We start from the raw sequence: 14,450 nt of genomic DNA, 5'->3' as shown, positions 1-14,450 counted from the left end.
CTGAGGACATAACATGTTCCTGAGGATATAGATTGGGAAAAAATGTAGAGAAAGGAGAATATGAATCTAAGAGAGACTCTGAAGGAGAAAGGAAGGTGCTGAAATGTCCCACTCTGTTGCAGGTGATCCTTAAGAAATGAACTTACTAACAGCTTGAAAGAGATGAGAGATTGGATTGCAGCATTGCAAGGAAGGTGTTAAACCAGTGCTATGAGGACTGGTTTATTGCCCAGGACCATGCAAGGAGAACCACTTCCTTTGAAAAGGCTCTAACCCAGCTACAATCCATGCAACCTCTCAAAAAGTTAGCTGGAAAAAGATTGTTGCAAAGAAATCAAGCTTTGAATAAATCATGTATAATGGCCAATACAAGGTATCAAAATAAGGTTTGCACACACTGTCAAAAATGCAGCCCATACCTGTTTGTGCAGTCATCTTCACAAAATCAAGTACAGATATTGATTAGCTACCATAGGTCTGTGCACATACATGTGGATGTTCTTGCAAATACCTGCATGAACATATCAAGGCAGACAAGTCCACAGATACATACAGAAAAACTATAATTAGGCACGTTCTGTACGCAAAATTAGTCCTGATAAGAGGAAATTTTAAGTTGACTAGGCACTGTTAATTCTTATAGGCCTTGCTCAAATCTTCCAAAGGCCCTTCTAGTGCAAGCACAAAGGAACCATCTGAAATATCTTTTACTTCAGGTTATCTATCTTTCAAAGCCATGATAATGATTCAACAAATAATGATAACACATTTTGTTGCAAAAGGAATAAAAGACAAAAGGTCTTCCAAAAAGATGCTAATCAAATATTTTTTTCAATAATAGAATCATGCCACCTTCAGAGGAGAGAGTGTGGGTGTGTAATTTTCCAATAATTATAATTAGAGTAAACTGCATGCATTAAGTGTAGTTGGGAGTGTTTATTGATGAAGAAGTAATTCTGGATAAGCCAGGCATTATTGAAGTACTGGACAGTATATTAAAAAAAAAAAAGATACACCAGCTACAAATAGAAAAGAAGAGTTTTCTGGACTTGATGTAACAAGGAAGATATTCTTTGACAAAAATGATTTAGGGAGCTTGAATACAACTAAAAAATATAAGATGAAGGTCTTCTGATAGGTGACAAACAGTTGCCAGGTAGGTTCCCAGCATTTCTAAAAAAGGTGAGAGTGCATCATGGCATTTGAAATCTAGGGCAACAAAGGTGGTGACTTCATTAAGGTTCTTGGCCATTCCTTGATGGAACTTTTGTGGATACTCAGGATGATGTTTCCTGGAGCCCACTTAAGATCAGTGCTTATAAACCTAACAAGTCTGCATCAGGGAAACTGTAGAGTGGGTTGGTACAATTTTTCAGAAACAAGCCTTCAGTAGCAGTAAAATATGAACTGGCAATCAAGTGTGATTTCTTTACTCAAATCCAGAGCCAAGGCAATTATTATAGCAGCTGGGCAATCCAAATCACAAGTCTCTATGTTGATGTAGTGAGGATTTGCACACCACCAGGAACACCCTTTCAGCCCTCCCCACAGCTTACCTATATAGGCTTACCTTGTTGTCCTGGCACATAAATGGGTATCAGTTTGCACAAAAGTGCCGCTGTCAATGTTCTGGACAAAGACCTTCTTCTCATCTATCGTGTCCTTAACTACAGAGCGGTGGATGATCACAACTTCCTTATTGCCTCTTGCAGTGGAGGGACCTGTGGAGTATAGGAAAATACCCCAGGGTAACTCCTGAGCAGTTCTCAAGGGGGGAATTGGGCATACCGGTTGAGCACATGTGATCTGACTAGTGGCTAGTCTGCAGAGGAAACAAGGGGCATAGAACTCTATTTACTGCTAAACAAGTTGTTTCATAGTTGATATGGAAGAGACAGAAGTTCTTAGAACTGCATATGAGGTTTATAGGACTTACACAAATTTATACTGGTATCTGTAGTACAAGGACACTGGAAGCATCAAGAAGCAAATAGTAGAAGCCAGATCTGTACACCATGCTGGAATGGGTTGAATATTATTTATTACCAAAATTAGAACCCCACTTTGAACCCTGGCAAGTCATAACAATTAGAAGCAAGTGGATCTGACCATTTTCTGGGCAGAACAAGAAAAAAATTCCAGCCCCCAGATGCTTCCCTAAATGTCAAAATGATGAAACACCCGATTTCAAAGATTCTTCATGCTGTTCTGTGAGGTCCTTGATAATGCTTGGAGCCACATGGTCCAAGAGGGAAATAAAACAGAAAAACATAAACATAGGGAATTCTTGAGCATTAGTAATAAATACAATACTCAAGCAGTTGCCTTTCACCCTGTCAGCAAATGCCAGAGTCCCTAAGCCTTCAGCATGTGTTACTGATTGGGAGATCAGAGGATGAACAACTGCGAGACATAAGATCTCAGTAAAATCTTGGATCTGAATAAGAATACTCCACAGAGCTGTGTTCTGAACTACTGCCAAGCACTGCTGTTACCCACTCTTGTTTTGATGGATGTTTTGCTATCGTTTCCATTTGTTTATGCATGTGTAAGATCAGTTGTGTGTGACTGGCCATGTACTCACTTTCCATTGCTGTAATCCAACACTTCTCATCACCTGGAATTTGTGTTAAGAGATTCTTTGTAGGACAAGAAGGAAGGGTCCATGGGCATATAGTTGAATCACTGACAACACAACCTATGCACAAAAGGGAATTTTGGCTACCACCTCAGAAAAAGGTTGGGTGCCTCATTAGTCTTAATATGAACTACTATGAATTACTCCATATATAACATATGAGCAATATAGCTGTTAATATAACTATTAATAATATAACCATTAATAATAATATATTAATCCTTAGTATGAATGTCTCTGTGTAATAGAGTCTGATCATCAAATCATATAGAGTACATACGTACACACTGCCACCATCAAAACAAGGATCCTACAGCTCTCATCCACAACCTTCTGGAATGGAAGTCAGAGCTTGTAATTCTGCTCACTATAGTATCGATTACAAGGCTTTATGCAAAACTCCAAGTGGGCTTCTGATACTGTTCATAATTACTCTGCAGAGGTGCTATTCCTCCAAAAGGCAATACAGCAGTCTACTGGCATGTATGTTTGTGAAGAGTACCTTTCAAATGGGAGCTGAGAGTCAGCACCAAAGCATCTCTGCAGTCATCTGCAGGCAGGCTGGTACAACTCTCCTAACGCAAACCCATTTGGCTAAGGAACACGCACTGTTCTATAGCTAAGCAGAGAGAAGGTTCCTTATCCCATGGACAATCCCTCTCTGCCTCAGTATCTGTCTCTAAGGCTGATACATCAGACTGCAGGAGCAGCACATTTCTGTGTGCACAGCTTTCACATTTGCAGCTGCACCCTCTTGCACTCCACCTCTGGTCCCCTCATCACAGCAATGAAGGAGTGAAATTAGCAAGGAGGAAGCAGAATTTACCAGCTGCCTTCTGCTTCATGTGTCATTTTTGGCAGAACAGATGACTGTGGTGGAAATGGCTGAAAAGCCTTCTCTGGGACACATTTGAAGTGCACCCTACTAGACAGGCTAGCAAAGATGTAAACAAGCCGAGGAGAATAGCAAGGACACTTCAAAAACTCCCCCAAGGAACAAAGCCCTGACCATGAAGCCCTGATACTGTAAGCTAGTGTCTGCCCCCACCACTGAAGTAGCTCTAGCTTCAACTTTGACACCCTCACCAGGAAGATGAGGCACTGGAACAGTTTTCTGTTCCAGAGAAAGCCACCTAGTAGTGTGTGGTTCTTGCCCTCAGTCTCCAATATAATGGTGAGTAGCAGGGGCTCCTTCGCATCCCTCAGGCCCACACAGACCTTCTCACCTTCTCTGTAGAAGGATAGCTCAGCTGTGCTGGCAGCACCACCCCTTAAGTCCTAGGAAGACAAAAGAAAACTGGGAAAGAGGTTTAAAAGCATCTACATTTTTAAAAGATAAGCAGCTATGTTTAAAAAGGAGAAGGAAATTCAGAAGGGAACTGAGTTCTCTGACTAACTGGTAGACTGATACCAATGTGATTGCAGCAGCCTGTTAGGGCCCTGAGGGCACTCATAGGCCTTATTGGCTCTACCCAGCCTCCACTGGGGCCTACCCCCACCCCTGCCCATGGCCCAGGACCCCATTTCAGTGCAGCCCAGGGCTGTCAGTCCCACCCCCAGTGATGCCATAGCAATGCCAGTCTCCAGCTCTGCCACAGCTATGCCCCTGCCTGGCCACAGGCCCAACTGATCCTGAACACCTGACTGCCCAGCCCCGCCTCGGCCCACCCCGTCACCACAGACCTACCGGGCCATTGCAGGGCTGTGTCTGATCCCAGTTACCTTCACCAGGCCTGATCTGAACCCCAAACCGTGTTGTCCAGTTTGACCTCAGTCTTCCCTCATCAGCACAGACTTACTTGGTGATCATGGGGTTGTGACTGACCATGTTCACCAACACTGCACCAGTTTTGATTTGCTGACTTGCATACCTGGCTTGAACTGGAGTCTGCCTCATCACCATGAACGTGTCTAATGATCTGGAGTCTTGTTTGAATCTGGCTATCATCTCTTGGTCTGCCTTGCTTCACTCAGGTACTGTGAGGCTGGGCCTGTGCCAGCAAGGCCCCTACCCTACCAGCCATGTTATCAGGTTAAGCTCTTAAGCCCTTTGGGAGCAGCTGGCCTTCACTGCTCCCTGATGCAGGCTGCCTGGCAATAGGAACTTGTGGTTTACTATTTCTCCTTTATCTTCCTGCTTTCACTTCTCAGATGTCAAATGGACTCAGTGAGGTTCAGAGGGTCCAGCCTTAGTATTTGGGAAAGTAGAAAAAGTAGCCCAGAGAACTACAGAGACTGAAGCAACAAGTGCCTGCATACCTTCCCCACAGAGGGACACCCAGCCTTCCATAAGAGGAATGGGTACTCAAAATACCTCGTCTCTCAAAGGAAAGGGGCCTTGCTGTTGCCTCAGAAGTTCAGTTGGAACAGTCCCTTTAGTTGCTCCTGTGACAACAGAGTTGTTTCTCTGGTATCCAATAATGATGCTGCAGAAGCAAACTTCTCACAGATGTATCACATCTGCATAATCTTTCTGTTTGTGCTACCATCTTTTACCGTCACTGGGCCTCTGAGCAATAGGACAGAAAGAGGCACGTGAGAAGTCACGCGCTAAGACAAGAAGCATCCTAATATGGCACCTGTCCACTCTCTCTATGGTCCTTGGCCTTCTACAACTCAGTAACAATTACTAGTTATCTCTTCAAGAGGAAAATCAGTGCAAAGTGGAACAAGAGGAGGAGGCTTTGATAATGAATATTTCTCTTCTATTTCTATTGTATAAAGAACAGGAAAGAGGGTGAAATTGGAAAAAAATGTAGTTTTTTAACTAGTTTCATCAGGAAGTTCTCAGCGCAACACTGCTACTGGTTTTCCAAAACCCATACTACACCCCTTCTACAGGCCATACTAAATTACAGAAGATGGCCAGACTCTCCCTCCTTTAGCCTCTTTTGCCCCACTCTCCACGGGAAAACCTCAGAATTGGTCTTTCAGGTTCCCTTACCACAGTATAACCACCTCCCTGCACCAGCCAGGCACCTGTCTCATCTCCAGCTTCCTCATTCCCTGTCAAGGACAATGCACAATCACTCAAATTCATCTGCTTGCCTCCTTCCCTGACTTTATTTCATGTGGCATTTCCTTTGCCTCTGCCTAGTACCCTCAGACTTTTGGTTCCCAGTGATGCCTTCTCCTAGTCCTATGCCCTCCACAATACACTCTTAATCTCTGAAGTCACTAAGGTAGAGTACTAAGGGTGCTTTAGGTCCCCCAGATACCTCATGAGCCACTCCTCCCTCCCACACATATGCTGTCTTCCTCCCTTTTCCTAAAGGGCTGGAACCAGTTCCACAGTGACTCACAGGACAGAAACACTTGCTGGGGTTTACTGAAGAAGCAGGGCCAACATGCTGAGAAGCAGCCACTTGTCCACGACATTGCTGCACTTGGCACAGCTGCCAAAAAGCCTCTTTGCAAGGACCTAGAGAAGGATAGAGGAGAGGAGACTAGGCTACTTTGTCTCAGGTTCTGCAGCACCAGCTTTATAACCTGTCAGCATGACAACTCCTATGCCCAGCTACCAACGGGATTCAGTCCTCCAATCAGGGTCTCTCCTGAAGTGAGGAAGAAGAAAATCAGGTATGATCTAAGACGACCTCTGGAACAGAGCCCAGGGAAAGCCCTGGAAAGCTGGAAAAGCTACTTTTCTTCTTGCAGTTTGGACAGGACCAAATGTCCACACAATAAACAAGTGCCGCATGCCTCAGTTTGTCTAATACATATACAAGCAAGTACGCTTGGAAAAAACACATAATCTGCAGAAAACAAGATTGAACCAAATCAAAAGTAAGAAAAACCGAATTTAAAAAGAAATCCTTCTTCAAATTCTGGCAATACTATTTGTGCTGAAATAAGCCCAAACAAAATTATGAGTTGCTTTTTGTGGAAGAGCTGTCAGGTTTTCACTCACTACCCAAAGAATGCTGAGCACAGTAGACTGAAACAAAATTCATCAGGACACAAATCACCAGGCAGGAGAAAATAAACATGGTTAAGAGCGGGATTGTCAGAGATCCATTCCACAAAGCATTCCACTGCATTGACAGTTATGCTCCCATACTCCATAAACAAAACTATTCATCAGGGGAGTTCATCCAGTATCTGTCCAAAGATGTAATGTAGTTAAGGTAGGAAAAACTCCTGAATCTTTATCTGTAGATATTCTCAATAGACCAAGCTCTGTCTAAAATTTGCCAGCCCAAATTCTGTCGAACAGCCACTGTACTGTCAGTGCCATTCCCAGTGGACCTGTTCTAGCAGAGATTCACACTATGAGGTTTGCTAGCTAGTTTATGCAAGATATATGAAAGAGCTTGTAAGTACTGTGCCTCATCTAGGAAATATAACCCCACAGTTACAAGACTCACACAGCAGAATGTGCTGGGGTCTTTCCCATATACCTTAATTTGAGGGAAATCAGATTGTCACAGGAAAATCAATGCTGGTCTAAACTAACAGTTGCAACTTTTCAAGTAAATCAGTTTGAGCCTGGTGAAGCTGGGAGACAGTTTTACTTCTTGCTAGTAACTGGAATGTCCTGCATGATACTTGTGAAAGGGAGTAAAATCTTATCAGATGCTAATCACTTTAACAAAGAGGGCAATATAATAGAGGAGGAAAACAGTAAGTGATATATAGTTCAGCAGCTGGATGAACAACTGTTATCACCAAAGGAGAAGTAGTTACTGGAATGACGCAGTTCAAAGCGGAGACTGCAAAAGAACTTGCAGTGAGTTAAGAAAGAATGGAAACAGTTCTCCACTGCTCTGAGCGACATTTTTTTTGAAGCTTATCTACACATTCAAATTTACAAGGATCGTTTGCTTGCCGAGATTAAGGTAGTAAAAGTCAAACGCCGTTTTACTGATGCATGCAGGTTAATTCTCTTGTTTCTTCTTCATCTGCATGACAGTAGGTAGTCTGGAAGTTCCAGGATTCCAGCTAAAGTTTTGCTCAAGTCCCTTGCTTTGCATATTGAACATACACTTATGCCTAGACCTATGATTTCTTCTGAGGACTCTTTGCATGTTTCCACAACACTGTATCTAAAAACAACCGCTGCTTCCGAAGTTTTCCAGTTATTTACAAACAGTTGGAAGTCTGAATGTTGTTTAACTTAGTCACCAGGAAGCTCTTCTTTCAACACACACTTACCTACAGCTAATGAACCAAATAAGGAACTAAACTTTCAGAAATAATGCTCTGCTCCTAAGTTTCAGTCAGCCCATACTAGCATGCACTGCTTTTTCCTGTCCTTGCTCACAGGGAGGGTGATTTGGGGGAAGTATCCTATGCACTATGAGGAGACTTCAAAAAAGTTCTCAGCCCCACTGCAAGACAAATGCCTGAAAGTCCCTCTCAGCTGTTGTATGGGCATACTCACTTGAAGGAAAAACTGATCACGTGAATACATTCATTTTGAAGCAATTATTCCCCCTCTCCATCTGTTGGAGAACACACACTGACCTACCATCATCTGTTCCTCCTTCTTCTTGTAGACAAGTCTATGGAGAAATGCTTAAGCTCTGATACTGATTAATGAGGTAACACACTGTGCACACTCTTTCTGCAAAGCTCGTCCCAGATGAAGAAGCAAGAGTTGCCAGCCTGCATACACAGGCAACACCTGCTGCCTGAAGAGCTCTAGATTATAACGGGTCAGCTCTGCCGACCTTAATCCTCTGGGCAGTGAATAACCATTTTCATGCATGGGCTACCAAACACACGGAAAAGTGATTGCCCTGCTATATTATGTTTCCATATAAGCTGCACATCTCACTGCAAGTGCACAGATCCATTGCACCTACATAATGGATCCAATGTAGACCCCTGGCTTTTGGCTCCAAAATACACTCAGGAGCTAAGTGGGTCCAATTCATAATGTGAACAGTACTGCTACTGTTAGCACAGTTCTAAAGGACAGCAATAATTCTTCTTGGGGCCCTGCATTCAGCTTAGCATGTTCCATACTCTGCTTCCTCCCATCCCCTTCCTCCCATCCCAGTTATTTCTTCCTTCCTTTCCTCTTTGCATCTAGAAATCCAAAGTTTCCCTTCTTGAGAGGATGTTTAGCTTCATTATAAAGAAGTTGTTTAGCTAAAAACATTGTGCTGTAAGATATTAATATCAGTTTGGGGCACAGCCAGATTGCTTGTAGTTTTGCATGTGATCCAGATGAAGTGGGCCCACACAGCTGCAATTCTATTGAATACAGCTGGGTGTTTCCATGAGCTGTGGGAGTGTAAACAATGCCTGCTCAGGCATGAAGCCTGCTAGAAGAAAGCTTCCTTTATCAAAGCCTTAAAGAAAAGATACCTTGAGCATGCAAGACAGCTTTGTAGGTGTTCCATTCTGTGACATATGGCCATAAAGTTTAGGATCTAATTACCCAGTAAACAGGATTTACTGCCTTGTGGAATCAATCTGGAACCCAAGCAGAGCTTGGAAACTTCCTTTCTAAACCAGCATCCCAAAATGGCAGGATTGTTATTCTGTGCTCCAGACCAGTGAATTTCAGCCTGTTCTCTGCTAGCCCTTAGAGGTCTGTGTATTCCCTTGAGGGGATTACAAAAGAACACTAAAACACAGACCTGTCCTTAGTGCACTTACTTTTGCAATATAAAATTCTGCACCCTTACTGGAAAACTTGCAGGAAGCTAAAGATTCAGGAAAAAAAGGTTGCAAACAGCTGTGCTAGACCTTCTTTTCCCTGTCACCCACCCCCACCTGTTCTTCTGGAACAAACACAAAATGATTTTCTGAAAATTCACATGATCCCTCTTTACTAATACATTGTTCATACTACTCCCCTCATAGTGCCTCCTGACATTCTTGGCTCTGTTGTAAAATACCTGGAATGTCTGTTTAACTTAAATGATTTCCTTTGCTTCCACTTGTGTATATGGACACGGCATTCAGATTCCTGGGACATTAGAGCTACTATGAAGTCACACTCTTTTCATCCCACAGGACCACTAAGAGTTTGTTCTCTGCTCTCTAGAGTTATATTCAGTCTTGGTTTACATAAACTAACAGCATCTCAGGTGAGAAAACTATTCCACAATGTAACCTATGTAAACAATGTGATCTGCTCTGAGGATTCCTGGATTTAGGTGGGGCAGGACAGTAAGTAAGCTAAAGAAACTCAGGATTGGAAGGTCCAAAAGGCCAGAGAGGAGGAGTGGGGGATATCTGATTATGCATACGGCCTATTTACAATACACAGGGCTTAAATTTGCCTTGACAAAATTTTATCTTCCTATAAAGAGCATGGATTTCAAGAAACGGAAGCAGGATCACAACCTACAAACTATATGAAAGTTGTCAAGGTCAAGGCAGCAGAAAAATAGTTGAGAAGGAAGCTGGATAGGTAGAGTAAGTAAAGCTGAGGCATGGTGGCAAATTTCAAGCTAAATACCAAGAAATCCTAGTTAACAATAAGACTGCTTAGCAGTACTGGTAAGTACAATTATCTCTAGAAGGAGAAAAAATCCAGAAATGGGCTTTTAAAGTCAGGACAAGATGAAATCTTGGAGAAACCTGTAGAAGACAAGGAGTGAGGGGTGAAGAAGCAAAGACATAACAGTTAGCTATATAAAGTATTTACAAGGTTTCTGCCACGTTTGCCAATATTTCATTAAAGATACTTTACCTTAGCAGGATAGGGAATTACTTAGTCAGGGCTCAGCCCACTGCAGTATGCAATAGGATAGATCATAGTTAGGATCACAGAAATCAGACACCTCTATGCCCAGAACTGCACTGGATGCAACACACAGCCTATCAGCAGCTAGGAACGCAACAGATCGGGGGGCATGGAATTTCTTATATATTTGGCTAATTGCAAGTCCATGAGCACTGCCATAGCCCAAGCAGAGCACAGGAAGTGTGGTAAGGAAAGACCCAAAGTTGGGAGAATAATGCATTACAGACCAGTCATTTTGCTCTTTGAAAAGTTAACCCTAACTTGAGGTTCTTTTAAGCCCTTTGAGTCAATTTAATGTCTCACAGACTTGCATGGGAAAAAATAAAGTGTTTTCTATTCAAAGAAATGTGTATGTTTCACACAACAGACAGCTCCCCAAACAGTGAATAGGGACATCTTGCTTACAGCGTAACCTATATTCTCAGCTCTTTGCACATCTTTTGCCCTGATTCATCTCTCATCCTAGTTTTCTCATTCCCTACTCTGTTTCACCCTTAGCCTTCTTTATATTTCCTCCTCCTTTTTCCTCTGCCACTTCTTCAGATCTCCTGGTCAAATGGGCGAGCATTTAGCCTAGAAACCAGTGGGAACAGGAAACTGACCGCTGCGAGAGGAACTGATCGAATGCTCAGCTACTACTACTTGAACATCTGAAGATGCACATGAATCCCCCACATAGCAGCTTGGAAAGGTTTCTGCAGCAGTCTGCATCAAGGGCAACATATATATCCAACATGCTCTTGTATTTTGTTCCCAAGGGATAAAAAGTAGAATGATCCTATCTGTCCGCACCTAGTTTCTTCATTCTCTGGAATCCCAAAGCTGAACTAACGGGCTGTGGAAAAGAAGCATGGGTCACAGGATTTCTGCTTGCTGAAAAATAGTAAGAGTCAACAGACCTTGAAAGTCAACAACATTCCTTTTTATGACTGTCTGCAAGTGCTGATCCCATGTACAGTAATGACAGAGCAGCCTGGTCCCGCAGGACTGAGTTGGGATTTCACCTGAATGTTGCCCTTTCTACCACCAGTTGGTAAAAGTTCGTAGCAGCTCTTCAAACTTCTGCTTTGGGGGTCATGCTGCGGAGGATGTAGCTTGTTGATAGTATGTGCTGTTCCAGTTGGACGTGCAAACCATTTCATTAGCCTCTGATCCAAATTTTCTGTGATGTCAAAAGAAAGTATAATCAAGGGACTTTATAAGGGATCTCATTCTATTTGAGTTGTGGGTTTAGAATATCTCTTTACATTCAGAGGACAGAGTATTGCTTCATTTCCAGATGATTAGGCTCTTAGGAAAAAAATCCCTAAAAAACAAAAATATGCGTAAGTCTTGATCAACATGAAAGTCTAACACCATTTTTTTTTATGAGGATGAGGTTTCATTGCTCTGAATGGAGGGAGTACTTTGACTGAAGAGTATGATGTACAGCTTGTCTTTGCAAGCTGAAACAGTAGCCACTAAAGAGTCACCTTCATAGACAGAGGAGGAAGATAACAATTCAAACAGTGGTTCCATATGTACTGAAAGAACTGAAGTCCCATAGTGAAGAAGTTTTCCTGACTAGACAACAAAGGTAAGAAATCTGTTTGATCTGAGAAACTGTAATCATACTGTATCTGTAAGCGACAAGCAGACAGTGCTGCCAAAAGTATCTCTCCAACTTTAAAATAGGTTCATCTGTTCTAACAAACACTCCAGAGGAACTGAAAGTGAAGATTGTCTCAAAGTATTTTCTTCTCATCTCTGAAAAATGTTTTCACTTCACAACTTAAGTTCTTGTAGAGAAAAGCTTTTCAGTAGCATTCACCATGTCTCAGTAAAACAATTTGTATCCATGGATGTCTTTCGGATATGCTACATAACCATGAGCTGAGGAAAACCGGTATTGATGGAATAGTAACCCCAAATTATGCAAAATACCATTGTCTTGGGGTAGTAATATTGAGTTCTGGTGATTTCGTGAACTGAGAATATGAGAAAAATAGAGCTACTGGGGTAGGGCTGAAAGTAATAACATTATCTCAGCACCACCTTGTCTCCTCTTTCCCAGGGCACCGTGAACTGTGAGAGACAGCATATATTAGCAAAGGAGACCCCCGAACCAAAGAATTAGTTGCTATCGGTATTGGGCTGTTCTCTTCTTGAGAATAAAGGAAGATAATTTGCATTGTCTTTGGTCACAAGTAGGTCCACCTTAGGGATCAGTATCTCCAGAATATTTGGGACAGCATCAGTTGTTTCAGGATATACCTTAACAAGCATCTTAAACCAATCTCAGACTATACTACTGCTGAAATGAATGGAATCAAGCCTTTCAACAGACCATGATCTCAGAGAACCTTAAGCTGGTGATGAAAATACACCTGCAGAGATCATTTCAGGAAAACAAAAGCTCTCTTCAGAGATGCATAGCCAGTGAGTTTGCTTGACTTACGACATTCATTTTTCAAAGCAAGTTAGCTTTCAAACACAAATGGTTTGATCCCCCTTGCTTGTTCAAGGCTGTTAGATAGCATTGGCTCTGATCCAGTGTTTCTTTTCCAAGGAAAGATTCACACAGCAGCTATAATGGCTTTCATTCTTGAACACCTATGTGAAGTCTGGAATCTGCTTGTGACTATACACTGTGTATCAAATCATGATACTGATGGAAGCACTGATGACTGGGGGATTAGCAGGCTCTAATATTCTTTGTAGGTAAACATTTTCCTGTTCTTTCCAATATAGAAAGGATAACGAAGACTTCCAGATTCTCAGTAGTGGACTGACATTGTGAATATTCTGACTTCACTAACATCTGAAACAGTCTTAAGTATGACCAAGCAAACTGTCACAAATATACAAGCTGCTGGATATCCCAAAGAACTGATGTTTTCATTTTTGATGAATCTGGATCAGTCTGCCAGTCCTGTTATCTGAAATTTTGTAGATTGCAGAGAGACAAAGGGTCCTTAGAATTCTGAAATCCAAGACCCCAAGCTCTTGAAGGGACTATAGAGAACTCCCTAGACCGCAGGTGACAAGAAAAGTCACATAGAGATTGCTCATCCAAGTAATCTGGTTCATCCAAGGAACACGTACCATTTCTAATACCTGATTCTGTCTCGTTCTTAATCCAGAATACTTTCTATGGCTGTCTTTGCTTTTATGTCAACTAAGCAACAGAAGGCTGGAGAACATTCTCTGACAAAAAGGCAAAAGGAATCTCCCATGAAAGTAGCTTAGCTATTCACTCAAAAACCCAATCTACCTGGAGATACTTAGCAAGTGTGCAGCAAAGATTTGTTCCACCAAAGGGAGAGCTTCTAAAAGTACTTGGGGGAAAAAAAAAATTGGGCCTTCACCATTAACACTGAGCAAGTATCTTCATCCTGGGCCACGGAGTCAGACCCCCTCTTATTTGCTCCCTCTCTGGCTCTGTCTTACATTTCTTCTGTCTATACAGTTGTAGATTCAACAGAAAAATGTGAGTATCTTCCCTGCCCCATTTGCCTGTATCCTGATGGGGTAGGCATTCTTTCCATAAGACACAAAGATGAAGGCTCTCAGCACTCTGAAAGGAGGTAGCACCACTTCCTCTACCACCATGCAATTCTCAAATGAGAGGCTATTGCCACCACACTTGGTGCCAAATTTAGTGTTGTTGGGGTACATGAGGGACTCCAGCCTGCAAATATTATGCTCTAGTCCTATTAAGAAAGATACCAACACAAGATGCTTGAAAATCTCAGGTACTGGGTAGGCTTTCTACAGATCCCTCTGTTAGATGGAATCCCAGAGTTTAGAACTAAGTCATACCTACATTAAATGTGTCTCAGTGTTGAGGCCATGCACTGAATTTAGAACTGCAGTAGTATTAGAAGGGCCTTTTTTAAAGCTTTGTACAGATTTTTTTTTTTCAGCTATGAATTTCCTCCTCTTCTGAGTAGAATACAATCATAGGAACAAAAGCAACAGCTTTTAAACTTACAGCTGCAAAGCAATTCTAAGTAGTATTGCATAAAAATCTATATATAGGGAATGTACAGAAAAATATATTTTAAAACTCCTTGTGAGCAAATTAAAGAGAGACCTTATGTGGCATATCCAGGCCATATAATCTAA

At 42.1% G+C, this 14,450-nt stretch overlaps 1 protein-coding gene across 1 annotated transcript in view; it reads right to left on the bottom strand.

Moving 5' to 3' along the window:
- Positions 1-417: 417 nt before the first annotated feature.
- RIMKLB (ribosomal modification protein rimK like family member B) overlaps positions 418-14,450 on the bottom strand; it is an 85,437-nt gene continuing 71,404 nt past the window's right edge. The window contains exons 10-11 of the transcript XR_010391105.1: positions 1,571-1,721; positions 418-511 (exon numbers count right to left, since the gene is read on the bottom strand). The gene's annotated coding sequence lies outside the window, so the exon portion shown is untranslated. The remainder of the gene's footprint in view (positions 512-1,570; positions 1,722-14,450) is intronic.

Source organism: Dromaius novaehollandiae, chromosome 1, assembly GCF_036370855.1.
Source record: "Dromaius novaehollandiae isolate bDroNov1 chromosome 1, bDroNov1.hap1, whole genome shotgun sequence".
Classification (NCBI taxonomy): Eukaryota; Metazoa; Chordata; class Aves; order Casuariiformes; family Dromaiidae; genus Dromaius; species Dromaius novaehollandiae.
This window is presented reverse-complemented; position numbering and strand designations above follow the sequence as displayed.